The sequence below is a fragment of the Neoarius graeffei genome, chromosome 2 (assembly GCF_027579695.1).
Source record: "Neoarius graeffei isolate fNeoGra1 chromosome 2, fNeoGra1.pri, whole genome shotgun sequence".
Lineage (NCBI taxonomy): Eukaryota > Metazoa > Chordata > Actinopteri > Siluriformes > Ariidae > Neoarius > Neoarius graeffei.
The window spans coordinates 58,960,113-58,972,900 of NC_083570.1; the positions used below are offsets into that span (position 1 = coordinate 58,960,113).

The 12,788-nt window shown below is 43.4% G+C and overlaps 1 protein-coding gene across 1 annotated transcript in view; it reads left to right on the forward strand.

The window, feature by feature from the left end:
- The window catches only part of si:dkey-82f1.1 (DENN domain-containing protein 2A), a 66,499-nt gene that overhangs the window by 42,983 nt on the left and 10,728 nt on the right, over positions 1 to 12,788 (forward strand). The gene's annotated exons all lie outside the window — the stretch shown is intronic.

Here is a 12,788-nt window from a genome sequence, read left to right on the forward strand (position 1 = left end):
CCAAAAAAGATGGGGCGAGAATCTCCAGTTTGTCAACAAATGCATTAGAAAATTATTGAAATGTTTAAAAACAGTGTTCCGCAAAGAAAGATAGGAAGGGATTTAGATGTTTCACTCTCCTCTATGGTGCATAATATCATTCAATGATTCAAGGAATCTGGAAGAATTTAGGTGCGTAAAGGGCAAGGGCGCAAGCCTAAGCTGAACACCCGTAATCTCCAATCCCTCAGACGGCACTGCATCAAGAACCGTCATTCATCTGTAGCTGATGTAACCACATGGGCTCGGGATTATTTTCACAAACCTTTGTCAAGCTCTACAATACAAAGTTACATCCACAAATGCCAGTTAAAACTTTACTGTGCAAAAAGAAAGCCTTATGTTAACTGTGTACAGAAGTGCCGTCGACTTCTCTGGGCTCAGAGGCATCTGGGATGGACCATCACACAGTGGAAACGTCCATTGTAGTCAGACAAATCAGTATTTCAGGCCTTTTTTTTTGGGAAGAAATAGATGCTGTGTGGGACTTCCGGTTTGTCGCAGGATGGAGTAAGTCGCACGCCGGGAGAGCTCTGTTAAAATCCTGTCTTAATCCTTAATTAAAGGGAGTTATTGCTGCGACAAACCTATGCAAACTTGTGCAAAAGATTGTTAAACATGGGAAAACCTACGAAAAAGCCAAACCACCAAGCAGACGAACACTCATCTGAAAATAGGCAAAGTGACGGAACGCAAGCTAGCCAAAACCAAGAAGATGCTACTAGCAACGCGCCACTAACCCTGGCTGACATGGAGAAACTTTTCAAATCAATGGAGGACCGCATCATAGCCAAACTCTCCGACCAACTTTCTGCTGACCGAGCAACCATTGATCGCCATGACCAATCAATTCAGCATATGGAGACGTCACTTAATGACATGGAGACTAGACTGGCAACCCTCGAGTCCACCTGCATCGCCCTGTCTAAGGACAACGATGCCCTCAAATTTAAGATAGAGGACTTGGAAAACAGATCGAGACGCAACAACATCTGCATTACTGGCTTACCTGAAAAAGTTGAGGGCGCCTATCCAACTGCTTTTATGGAGGTATTTCTGAGAGAAATGTTCGGCCCAGAGGCTTTTCCTACTCCTCCATCTGTCGACAGAGCCCACAGAATTGCCACCCTCCGCAAGAAGCAAGATGACCCCCCGCGCCCACTCATTGCACGGATCCACCACTACCAGACCAAGGAGCGTATCCTGAAGCTGGCAAGAGAAGCTGGTGGATCCCTCTCCTTCTGCGGGTCTGAAGTGCACATCTACCCCGACTACAGCGTCAATGTCTCCAAGAAACGAGCAGCATACTTCACGGTCAAGTCGCAGCTGAGGAGCGCCGGTTTCGCCTACAGGATGCTTTTCCCCGCTAAGCTCCAAGTCACCGATAAGAACAGACAAAAACTGATGTTTTTCTTGCCCGCTGAAGTTTCCTCTTTTCTCCAAAACAGCAGGTCAGATTCACATTCCACTTCATCTCCTTCATGAGGCAGTAGCGGTCCGAAAGCTGCCTGAGTACAGCCATATCTAACGGTCATGCTATTCACCAAAGGTGCCTGCTTCTTTAGGCAATACCCTCTCTCCATTACTGCTATTCACTTTTCGGTCTAGTTTGAAATAAATAAGTGATTATGTAAAAAGAATTGAGGTTAGTTCAAATTTAATATAGTTTTACAGTAGTAAAGTTCATAGTGAACGAGCTCATGGTTTCGCTCCCCGTTAAATGATGTTGCGCTCCCGCTCCCCACACAAGTGGTTGAAGGATGTGACACTGACTCAGAGACTATGGCATTGAAAGAAATGTCAGCTAGACTCATAACACATCATTTATACTGCTGCTGCTCCTGTCATGTACAGTACACTACTACACTGCTTTCTATTCCTAAAACTCTGAATGAAGGTAAATGGTTATTAGTGAAGAAATGAGAGTAATGCAGGCTGAAACTTGATTGATCCCGTGCATAAACATATGTATATACACTGTATACTAATGTGTATATTGACCTTACTGGGCCATCTGTAATTCCACCTGTCATTATCAACAGGTTTGCGCAGTTTCATGTTAAATTTATCCCTATCCCTTTCTGTAAAAACAGAGTTCAAGTAAGTTAGGTGTTCTTTTCACGCTGGCGGTTAAGAGCACGATTCATTTTTCTTTTTCCTTTTTTTTTTCTTTTTCCCCTTTTCTTCTGTGCCCCCCCACCCCACCCCAACCCCCCCATCACCTTTGCCACTCATCTATCACATTTCCTCCTAGAATATGACACCTACATCAAATTATAATCAAAATCAGTCCATCCATTTTGTCTCTTTGAATGCTAAAAGGCATGAATATCTGTGTGAAAAGACAAAAAATAATGTCCTATTTACAACAATTGAATGCCGATATAGCCTTTCTACAGGAAACTCACCTTAAGAATGATCACATCAATTACCTTAAAAAAGGCTGGGTTGGGCAAATATATCACTCACGGTTCAACGCTAAGGCCAGAGGGACAGCAATTCTCATACATAAAGACGTCCCATTTCAAGCCAAGGAGATTATCTCTGATGTTAACGGGAGGTTTGTCATTGTTTCGGGTCTGTTGTTCGCCAGTCTTGTCGTTCTGGTCAATGTCTACGCTCCAAACTATGATGATTGTAATTTCTTTAACAAGCTCTTCTCCACCATACCCACAGATGATAATTACAACTTGATAATAGGAGGTGACTTTAATTGTGTGCTCAATACCATATTAGACAGGCCATCAAACAGACCACAGTCTCTTACCAAATCTGCCAAAGTTATCAATGAATATATTACACAGAGTGGTGTCTCAGATATATGGAGATTTAAATATAACAACAAAAAAGTAATAATAATAATAATAATACATTTTATTTAGGGCGGCACGGTGGTGTAGTGGTTAGCGCTGTCGCCTCACAGCAAGAAGGTCCTGGGTTCGAGCCCCGTGGCCGGCGAGGGCCTTTCTGTGTGGAGTTTGCATGTTCTCCCCGTGTCCGCGTGGGTTTCCTCCGGGTGCTCCGGTTTCCCCCACAGTCCAAAGACATGCAGGTTAGGTTAACTGGTGACTCTAAATTGAGCGTAGGTGTGAATGTGAGTGTGAATGGTTGTCTGTGTCTATGTGTCAGCCCTGTGATGACCTGGCGACTTGTCCAGGGTGTACCCCGCCTTTCGCCCGTAGTCAGCTGGGATAGGCTCCAGCTTGCCTGCGACCCTGTTGAAGGATAAAGCGGCTAGAGATAATGAGATGAGAGATGAGACATTTTATTTAGAAGCGCCTTTCAAAACACTCAAGGACACTATACAAACAGTAAAAACAAGAGTAAAAACGAGTAAAAACAACAGTAAAAACAGTAAAACAAGACACAATAAAAGCACAGAGAAAGTAAACAGAGAATTTAGAGATGGTAAAAGTCACAGTGAATATGCTAACTGAAACAAGTGAGTTTTCAATCTGGATTTGAATAGAGGTAGAGAGTCAATATTACGTATGTCGGGGGGGAGTGAATTCCAGAGTTGGGGAGCAGAGCGACTGAAAGCTCTACTCCCCATAGTACTGAGGCGGGCAGAGGGGACAGTGAGGAAGATGGAGGAGGAGGATCAGAGGGAACAAGAGGGGGTAGCAATGTGGAGAAGATTGGACAAATATGGAGGGGCAAAATTATGGATGGTCTTGAATGTGTGGAGAATTTTGAAATTGATCCTGTATTTGATAGGGAGCCAGTGGAGAGTCTGTAGTGTTGGGGTGATGTGATGAAAAGAGGGCAAATTGGTGATGATACGGGCAGCTGAATTCTGGACCAATTGGAGCTTATGAAGGGATTTTTGAGGGAGACCAAAGGGGAGAGAATTACAGTAGTCAATGCGGGAGGTGACAAGACTGTGTCCAAGAATGGAGGTGGTGTGGGAGGTGAGGGAGGGGCGAAGACGATTTATGTTACATAAGTGAAAATAAGCAGACTGTGTAATGTTATTGATATGAGAGAGGAAGGATAGAGAGCTGTCTAGGATGACACCCAGGCTCTTGACCAGAGGGGAGGGGAAGACTATGGAACCGTCAATTGAAAAGAAGATACTGTCAACTTTGGAGAGGGTGGATTTGGTGCCTACAAGGACTTCAGTTTTGTCGCTGTTCAGTTTCAGGAAGTTAGAGGTGAACCAGGATTTGATTTCAGCTAAGCAGGTGGTAAGGGAAGGGGAAGGGAGGGTGGAAGAGGGTTTTCCAGACAGGTAGAGCTGGGTGTCATCCACATAGCAATGAAAGTTGATATTAAATTTACGAAATATATTGCCGAGGGGAAGGAGGTAGGTGATGAAGAGGAGGGGCCCCAGGACAGAGCCCTGGGGCATGCCAGAGGTGATGGGGGAGGGTTGAGATCTGAAGGACTTGAGTTGAATGAACTGAGTGCGGCCAGAGAGATAGGAGTGAAACCAGTCGAGGGGGGTGTGAGTGATACTGATGGAGGAGAGTCTAAGGAGGAGGATGGAGTGAGAGATGGTGTCAAAGGCTGCACTTAAATTGAGGAGGATGAGAATGGAGAGTAGACCAGAATCAGCTGCCATGAGAAGGTCATTGGTGATCTTTAAGAGAGCAGTTTCTGTACTATGGTGGGGGCGGAATCCAGACTGGAAGTGCTCATATAGGGAGTTGTGAGATAGGTAGAAGTGGAGTTGAGAGGCTACAATTTTTTCGAGGATTTTGGAAATGAAGGGCAAGTTGGAGATGGGGCGGAGGTTATTGTAGTCTGTGGGATCAGAGCCAGGTTTCTTGAGTATTGGGGTGACAGCAGCAACTTTGAATGGTGTGGGAACAGTTCCAGTGATGAGTGAAGAGTGGATGATAGCAGATATGATGGGGAGGAGAGAGGGAAGGCAGGATTTAACAAGGGAAGTGGGGAGGGGATCAAGCTGACAGGTAGAGGGCTTGGACTTGCGGATGAGGCCAGAAATTTCAGAGGGATCAGGGAGCTGGAAGCTAGAAAACGGCTGGTGGAAAGGAAAGAGTTCAGTGGAGGGGTGAAATGGAGGGTTGGAGCTAAGATGTTGGTGAATTTTGTGAATTTTTTCATTGAAAAAGTGCAGTAGTTTGTTGCAAGTGTCAGCTGAGTACAGGTGAGCGGGGAGAGAGTCAGGTGGTTTGATGATTTTGTTGAGCAGGGTGAACAGTGCTTTGGAGTTGCCGTCGTTGGAATGAATTAGAGTAAAGTAGTAGTCAGATTTAGCTTGAATGATGGAGTCCTTGTATTGAAGTATGTGGGCTTTGTACATTTCTTTGTGGACAGTTAGACCAGTTTTCTTGTGGAGACATTCAAGTTGGCGAGCAGGAATGATGTACATTCTCTTTCTTCTTCAATGTACATCATACATACACACACATTGAATACTTTCTTGTGGATAATAGGTTGATTGGAAATGTAAACTCCTGCTCATATCATAGTATTACTATATCGGATCACGGGGCCCTCTCATTTCAGGTAATGTTGCCAACTTGCTTTAGGCCCTCTCGCAGCTGGAGACTTAACCCCCTCCTTCTAGCTGATGAACACTTTGTAAATCATGTCTCCACTCAAATTCGCTTCTTCCTAGAAACTAATGCCTCTCCAGATATTTCTCATTCAACATTATGGGAGACCCTAAAGGCATACCTTCGTGGCCAAATAATTGAATACTCCGCCAGGGCTAAAAAAAGAAAGATAATCTAAGCTTATTGATATTTCACGTTCCATCGCAGAGATTGATAGCCAATACTCATCTGCTCCCTCTCCAGCACTATTTAAAGACAGACTACGGCTACAGACAGAATATAACCTTCTTTCCACTGACAGAGCCACATATTTACTTACAAAGGCTTGATGTAACATATATGACTTAGGCGATAAGGCTGGCAAGTTGCTAGCTCAGCAAGCCCGTCAAGCCCAATCCTCACGTCTCATTCCTAAAATTTGTGACACAACAGGTGAGATGATCACAGAGCATATGGAAATTAATAACACTTTCAAACAGTATTACAGCAGCCTATATCGCTCAGAATGTGATGATAACTTATCCCAACTTAATCATTTCTTTGATAACCTTCTGTTTCAGATGACCAAAACTCCTTACTGAGAAATGAAATTTCCAGTGCAGAAATTCTAGCAGCCATCAAATCTCTAAATGGTAATAAGTCACCAGGCCCAGATGGGTATATCTCAGAATTTTATAAAAAATGTGCTTCCGAGCTCTGCCCCCTTCTCCAAACCATGTTTAACAAGTCCTTGTCAGCTGGGCATCTCCCTCCCACCTTGCGACAAGCTGTAATAACACTCCTACCAAAGCCAGGCAAAGACCCTCTTCTGTGTGCATCTTATCGGCCAATTTCTTTGCTAAATGTAGATTACAAAATTTTATCAAAAATTCTAGCAACAAGACTGGAGAAAATTGCTCCTCAAATAATCTCACTGGATCAAACAGGGTTTATTTTGAATCGGCACTCTAGTTCTAATATTAGAAGGCTCCTTAATATTGTCTACTCCCCCTCAACTCAATCTGCTGAAATGGCCATATCACTCGATGCGGAAAAAGCCTTCGATCGCATTGAATGGAAATATTTGTTTTTAGCCCTAGAGAAATTTGGCTTTGAGGAATCCTTTATATCCTGGATAAAACTCCTCTACTCTCAACCTCTAGCAGCTGTGATTACTAATGATCAGCAGTCTGAATACTTCCCGCTCGGCAGAGGCACTCACCAGGGCTGCAATATGTCCCCTCTCCTGTTCGCCATTGCAATTGAGCCCTTGGCCATTGCTCTTAGACATTCCGATGACTTTCTGGGCATAAATCGAGGGGGCCTTACACACAAATTGTCCTTATATGCAGATGATGTTATTTTATATGTGACAGACCCATTAAAATCCATCCCCCCCATACTCAACATTCTCGTTCAATTCGGAAAACTTTCAGGTTACAAAATCAACTTTGAAAAAAGTGAGATGTTTCCACTTAATCCAACAGCTAATCTAATCCCAGCCTCACGCTTTCCATTCAGAGTTGTTAGAAAAGGCTTTAAATACCTTGGGATAGAAATAACATCTTCTTTCCCACAACTTTTCACTAAAAATTTTGGGATTTTATTCGAAAAACGCAAAAACGATATGACCAGATGGAAAAATCTTCCACTGTCGGTGGCTGGACGAATTAATCTTATTAAAATGATTGTGCTACCAAAATTCCTTTACCTTTTTCAAAACATTCCCATTCTGATTAAAAAGTCATTCTTCAATTTGCTGGAAACGAGCATATCGTCGTTCATCTGGAATGGCAAACCACCAAGAATTAAAAGAAGTGCGCTTCAAAGACCTAAAAATTTTGCGGGTCTGGCCCAGCCTAATTTTATTTACTATTATTGGGCATGTAATATAAAGATGATGTTACAGTGGATTATACGAGACCTTCCTAGTAAATGCGAGGTGTGGGTGCAAATGGAATATGCTTGTAATACACTCAACCTGGCGTCTATATTATGTGCCCCCTCACTCCCTCCCCAAAACCAACTTTGCTCTAACCCTGTGATCCTTCACTCAATTAGAATCTGGTCGCAATTTAGAAGGCACTTCAAGTTGCAGACAACATCGGTGCACTCTCCCATTCATAGTAACTACAACTTTCCTCCTTCCCTCTTGGACTCCACTTTTAGAGTCTGGTCATCAAAGGGTGTGAAATCTATTTCCGATTATGTGAAAGGCAGATTTGCTTCATTTGCACAACTCTCACAATTATTCAATTTACCAAAATCAGACTTTTTTAGGTATCTTCAAATTAGAAATTTTATCCAAAAAAGCATGACTTCGTTTCCAGACCTTCCAACAGCCGATGCTATAGATAATATTCTCTCATTGTCTCCTCACTGTAGAGGTCTAATTTCCACAATATATAAGAATATCTGTGATATTGTCCCTCATTCATTGCAAGATGTTAGGAAACTCTGGGAGAACGATATTGGAGAGGAAATGACAGATGACCAATGGGATGTAGCGCTTGACTTGATACATACCTCCTCCTCGTGTGCCAGACACGGCTTAATTCAACTTAAAATTGTGTTGAGAGCACATTTGACTAATGCAAGACTGGCAAAAATCTTCCCTAATATAAACCCCTCTTGCCCTCGCTGTAAAGGCAAACCAGCGGATTACATACACATGCTGTGGTCCTGCCCTAAACTTAACACATTCTGGACCAATATCTTCCACGCCTACTCCGAGATATTCCAAAAACACATCATCCCCAACCCTATATGCACACTATTTGGATCCACCCCTGAAACTTGCTCCCTTCATGGCGAAGCTCGTGCAGTTATAGCATTTACTGTACCTCCTTACTTTCAAGACGTCTCATTCTTCTCTCCTGGAAGGAGCAAGAACCTCCCAATTTTACAAGATGGATTAGAGATACTATGTATTTCTTGAAACTAGAGAAAATCAGATATACCCTCAAAGGTTCCCTGCAAAAATTTAGAAAGATTTGGACCCCCTTTCTTGAATATTATGAGAATCTACAAATACCACTGAATGCAGATGATTAGAATACCAATAGTGATGAAAGGCAATGGTGATCCCTGACCCCCCCCTTTTGTGTGTGTGTGTGTGAGTGTGCGTAATGTTAATAGTCATGTACTTACTTTGTTCCCACTCCTTTTATTTTCTTCTTCTCCTCTTTTAGTCTCTGCCTGTCGTTACTGTTGTTACTCTGCCTGTCGCTCAGTTTATTTCTTGGTGGGTTGAGAGGAAAGGAGGAAGGAAGCGATGGGATTATTATTATTATTATTATTATTATTATTGGGCGGCACGGTGGTGTAGTGGTTAGCGCTGTCGCCTCACAGCAAGAAGGTCCGGGTTCAAGCCCCGTGGCCGGCGAGGGCCTTTCTGTGCAGAGTTTGCATGTTCTCCCCGTGTCCGCGTGGGTTTCCTCCGGGTGCTCCGGTTTCCCCCACAGTCCAAAGACATGCAGGTTAGGTTAACTGGTGACTCTAAATTGAGCGTAGGTGTGAATGTGAGTGTGAATGGTTGTCTGTGTCTATGTGTCAGCCCTGTGATGACCTGGGGACTTGTCCAGGGTGTACCCCGCCTTTCGCCCGTAGTCAGCTGGGATAGGCTCCAGCTTGCCTGCGACCCTGTAGAACAGGATAAAGCGGCTACAGATAATGAGATGAGATTATTATTATTTTTTTAATGTATATATATTTTTTATTTATTTATTTTATTTATTACTCACTTGTAATTGTAATTATTTGAATATTTGAATATTGCAGCTATTCTTTGCTTATGTACATGCTGATGGTTAAACTAAGCTGTAACAAATATATATGCTTAATGGAAAATCAATAAAAACTCTTAAAGAAAAAAAAAAAGAAATGGATGCTGTGTGCTCCAGACCAAAGATGAAAAGGACCATCCAGACTGTTACCAGCAACAAGTCCAAAAACCAGGGTCTGCCATGGTATGGGGTTGTGTTAGTGCCCTTAGGAAAGGTAATTTACACTTCTGTGATGGCAGCATTAATGCAGAAAAGTACACTGAGATTTTGGAGCAACACATGCTGTCTTCAAGATGACATTTTTTTCCAGGGAAATTTCAACAAGACAATGCAAAACCACATTCTGCACACAATACAAAGGCATGGCTGTGGAAGAAGAGGGTGCCTGTCCCCCCATCCCCAACAGAAAATTTGTGGTGAATTTTGAATCAAAAAATATGACAATGACAACTCTGTACTGTTGCACACCTTAAGACCCGTTTGCAGGATGGATGGGACAAAATCACACCTGAAACGCTTCATCACTTGGTGTCTTCAGTCCCTAAACATCTTTTAAGTGTTGTCAGAAGGAATGGCAACATTACAAAGTGGTAAATGCTTTACCGTCACAACCTTTTCTGGAATGAGTTGCAAAAATCAAAATTGAAATGTGTTTATTTTGAAAAAAAAATTAATGAGATAGATCATCAAATAATGTGCCATTGTATTGTTTTGAGTGCAATATAGGTGAAAGATTATTTACAAATTGTTGTTTTCGGATTTAATTTCAATGTCAGCATACCATCCCAATGTTTTTGATTTGGGGTTGTCCTTTATTATTATACTTGCTCTTTGTTTACTGATACAAGTATGAAGAAGACATCAAATAGGCATTCATCCTTCCATCCATTATCTATACACTTATCCATCAGGGCGGGGAAAATTGGAACCAATCCCAGCTAACATTGGACAAAAGGCGGGGGAAAGCACTGGGCAGGTCGCCAATCTGTAACGGGGCTAACACGGAAACAAACAGTTATTCATACTCAGGCCAAGTTTACATTAGACCGTATCTGTCTCGTTTTCTTCACGGATGCACTGTCTGTTTACATTAAAACGCCTGGAAACGCCGGGAAACGGGAATCCGCCAGGGTCCACGTATTCAATCCAGATCGTGTCTGGTCCGGTGCTGTGTAAACATTGAGAATACGCGGATATGTCGTCATTGGACAACGTCACTGTGACATCCACCTTCCTGATTCGCTGGCGTTGGTCATGTGACGCAACTGCTGAAAAACGGCGCGGACTTCCGCCTTGTATCACCTTTCATTAAAAAGTATGAAAATACTGCAAATACTGATGCAAATACTGCCCATTGTGTAGTTATGATTGTCTTTAGGCTTGCCATCCTTCCACTTGCAAGTGGTAAGTGATATGCGCTGGGATCACACACACAGCGGCTCAGTCCCGAATCACTGCTTGTGCACTACACTCGCGCGCTCTGTGAGCTGCGCAGGGCCGGAGTGCGCACCCTCCAGAGGGCACTCGCTGTTCAGGGCGGAGTGATTTGGAGCGCAGGATGCCTGCGGAGCCGAGCGTATCCGTGTATTGGCGTTGCTGTGTGCACGCGAATTGTGTATTGGTGTTGCTGTGTGCACACTAATCGTTTTAAAAACGTTAATCTGATGATCCGCTGAAACGGTCTAATGTAAACCCCACCTCACATTCACACCTATGGGCAATTGAGTGGCCAGTTGACCTAATCTGCATGTCTTCTGACTGGGAGGAAACAAGAGCACCTGGAAGAAACCTATGCTGGCACGAAGAGAACATGCAAACTCCACACAGAAAGGCCCTGGTTGACTGGCAGGTTTGAACCCAGAACCTGCTTTGTGTGAGGCAACAAACTAACTAGGCTCAAACTAGGCTACTTTAGATTCTTTTTACATTCTGCTGGTGCAACCAACTTTGGGAGTATAATATAGAGATTGCATTGTCATTTATACTTCTCTAGAAATTTTGAAGACTAACTCGTCCACCCTTAAAGCTACACCAGCACTTTGCTTGCAAATTAGATAAAGGACATCTATCCAAAACTCCCTGTTTCTCAAGACATTGTGTACTGAACCTGATATTTCCAGCCTCTACATGTATACCCTTCATTATAACTGTAACTTAAGAAAGAAAGGAGTCATAGCTTCACAACTATGAAAGAAATATGATGGATAGATTTATCACATTATACAGTATGATGTGTATGTTTATAAAATCACACTCACAATTTATGGGATATACACTATATCGCCAAAAATGTATGGATACATGACCATCACGTCCATATGTGCTTTTTGAACAGCTCATTCCAGATTTAGTCCCCCTTTGCGGTTATAACCACCTCCACTCTTCTGGAAAGGCTTTCCACTACATTATGCAACATGGCTATGGAAATTTGCCCATTTGGCCTCATGAGCATTAGTAAGATCAGGCACTAATGTTGGGTGAGGAGGTCTGGATTCCAGTTCATTCCACAGGTATTCAGTGGGGTTGAGGCCAGGGCTTTGTGTAGGACACTCTCGAGTTCTTTGAAAATAACTCTGACAGACCATGTCTTCATGGATTTCACTTTGTGCACAGGGGTATTGTCATGCTGGAACAAGTTTGGGCCTCTTAGGTGGGGTTTACATTAGACCGTATCAGCGGATCATCAGATTAACGTTTTTAAAACGATTAGTGTGCACACAGCAACGCCAATACACGATTTGCGTGCACATAGCAACGCCAATACACGGATACGCTCGGCTCCGCAGGCATTCTGCGCTCCAAATCACTCCGCCCTGAACAGCGAGTGCCCTCTGGAGGGTGCGCACTCCGGCCCTGCGCAGCTCACAGAGCGCACGAGTGGAGCGCACAAGCAGTGATTTGGGACTGAGCCGCTGTGTGTGTGATCTCAGTGCATGTCGGGCATGCGCGTCACTTACCACTTGCAAGTGGAAGGATGGCAAGCCTAAAGACAATCATAACTACACAATGGGCAGTATTTGCATCAGTATTTGCAGTATTTTCATACTTTTATACTCTTTAATGAAAGGTGATACAAGGCGGAAGTCCGCGCCGTTTTTCAGCAGTTGCGTCACATGACCAACGCCAGCGAATCAGGAAGGTGGATGTCACAGTGACGTTGTCCAATGACGACGCCAGCTAGAGCTCAGCACAGCGTATCCGCGTATCCGAGTATTCTCAATGTTTACACAGCACCGGAGCTGACACGATCTAGATTGAATACGTGGACCCTGGCGGATTCCCGTTTCCAGGCATTTTAATGTAAACGGACAGTGCATCCGCGAAGAAAACGAGACAGATACGGTCTAATGTAAACTTGGCCTTAGTTTGAGTGAAGGGAAATTGTAATGCTACAGTTGTGTGTTGCCAACTATGTAGCAACAGTTTGGGGGAAGAACCACATACGGGATGTGATGGCTAA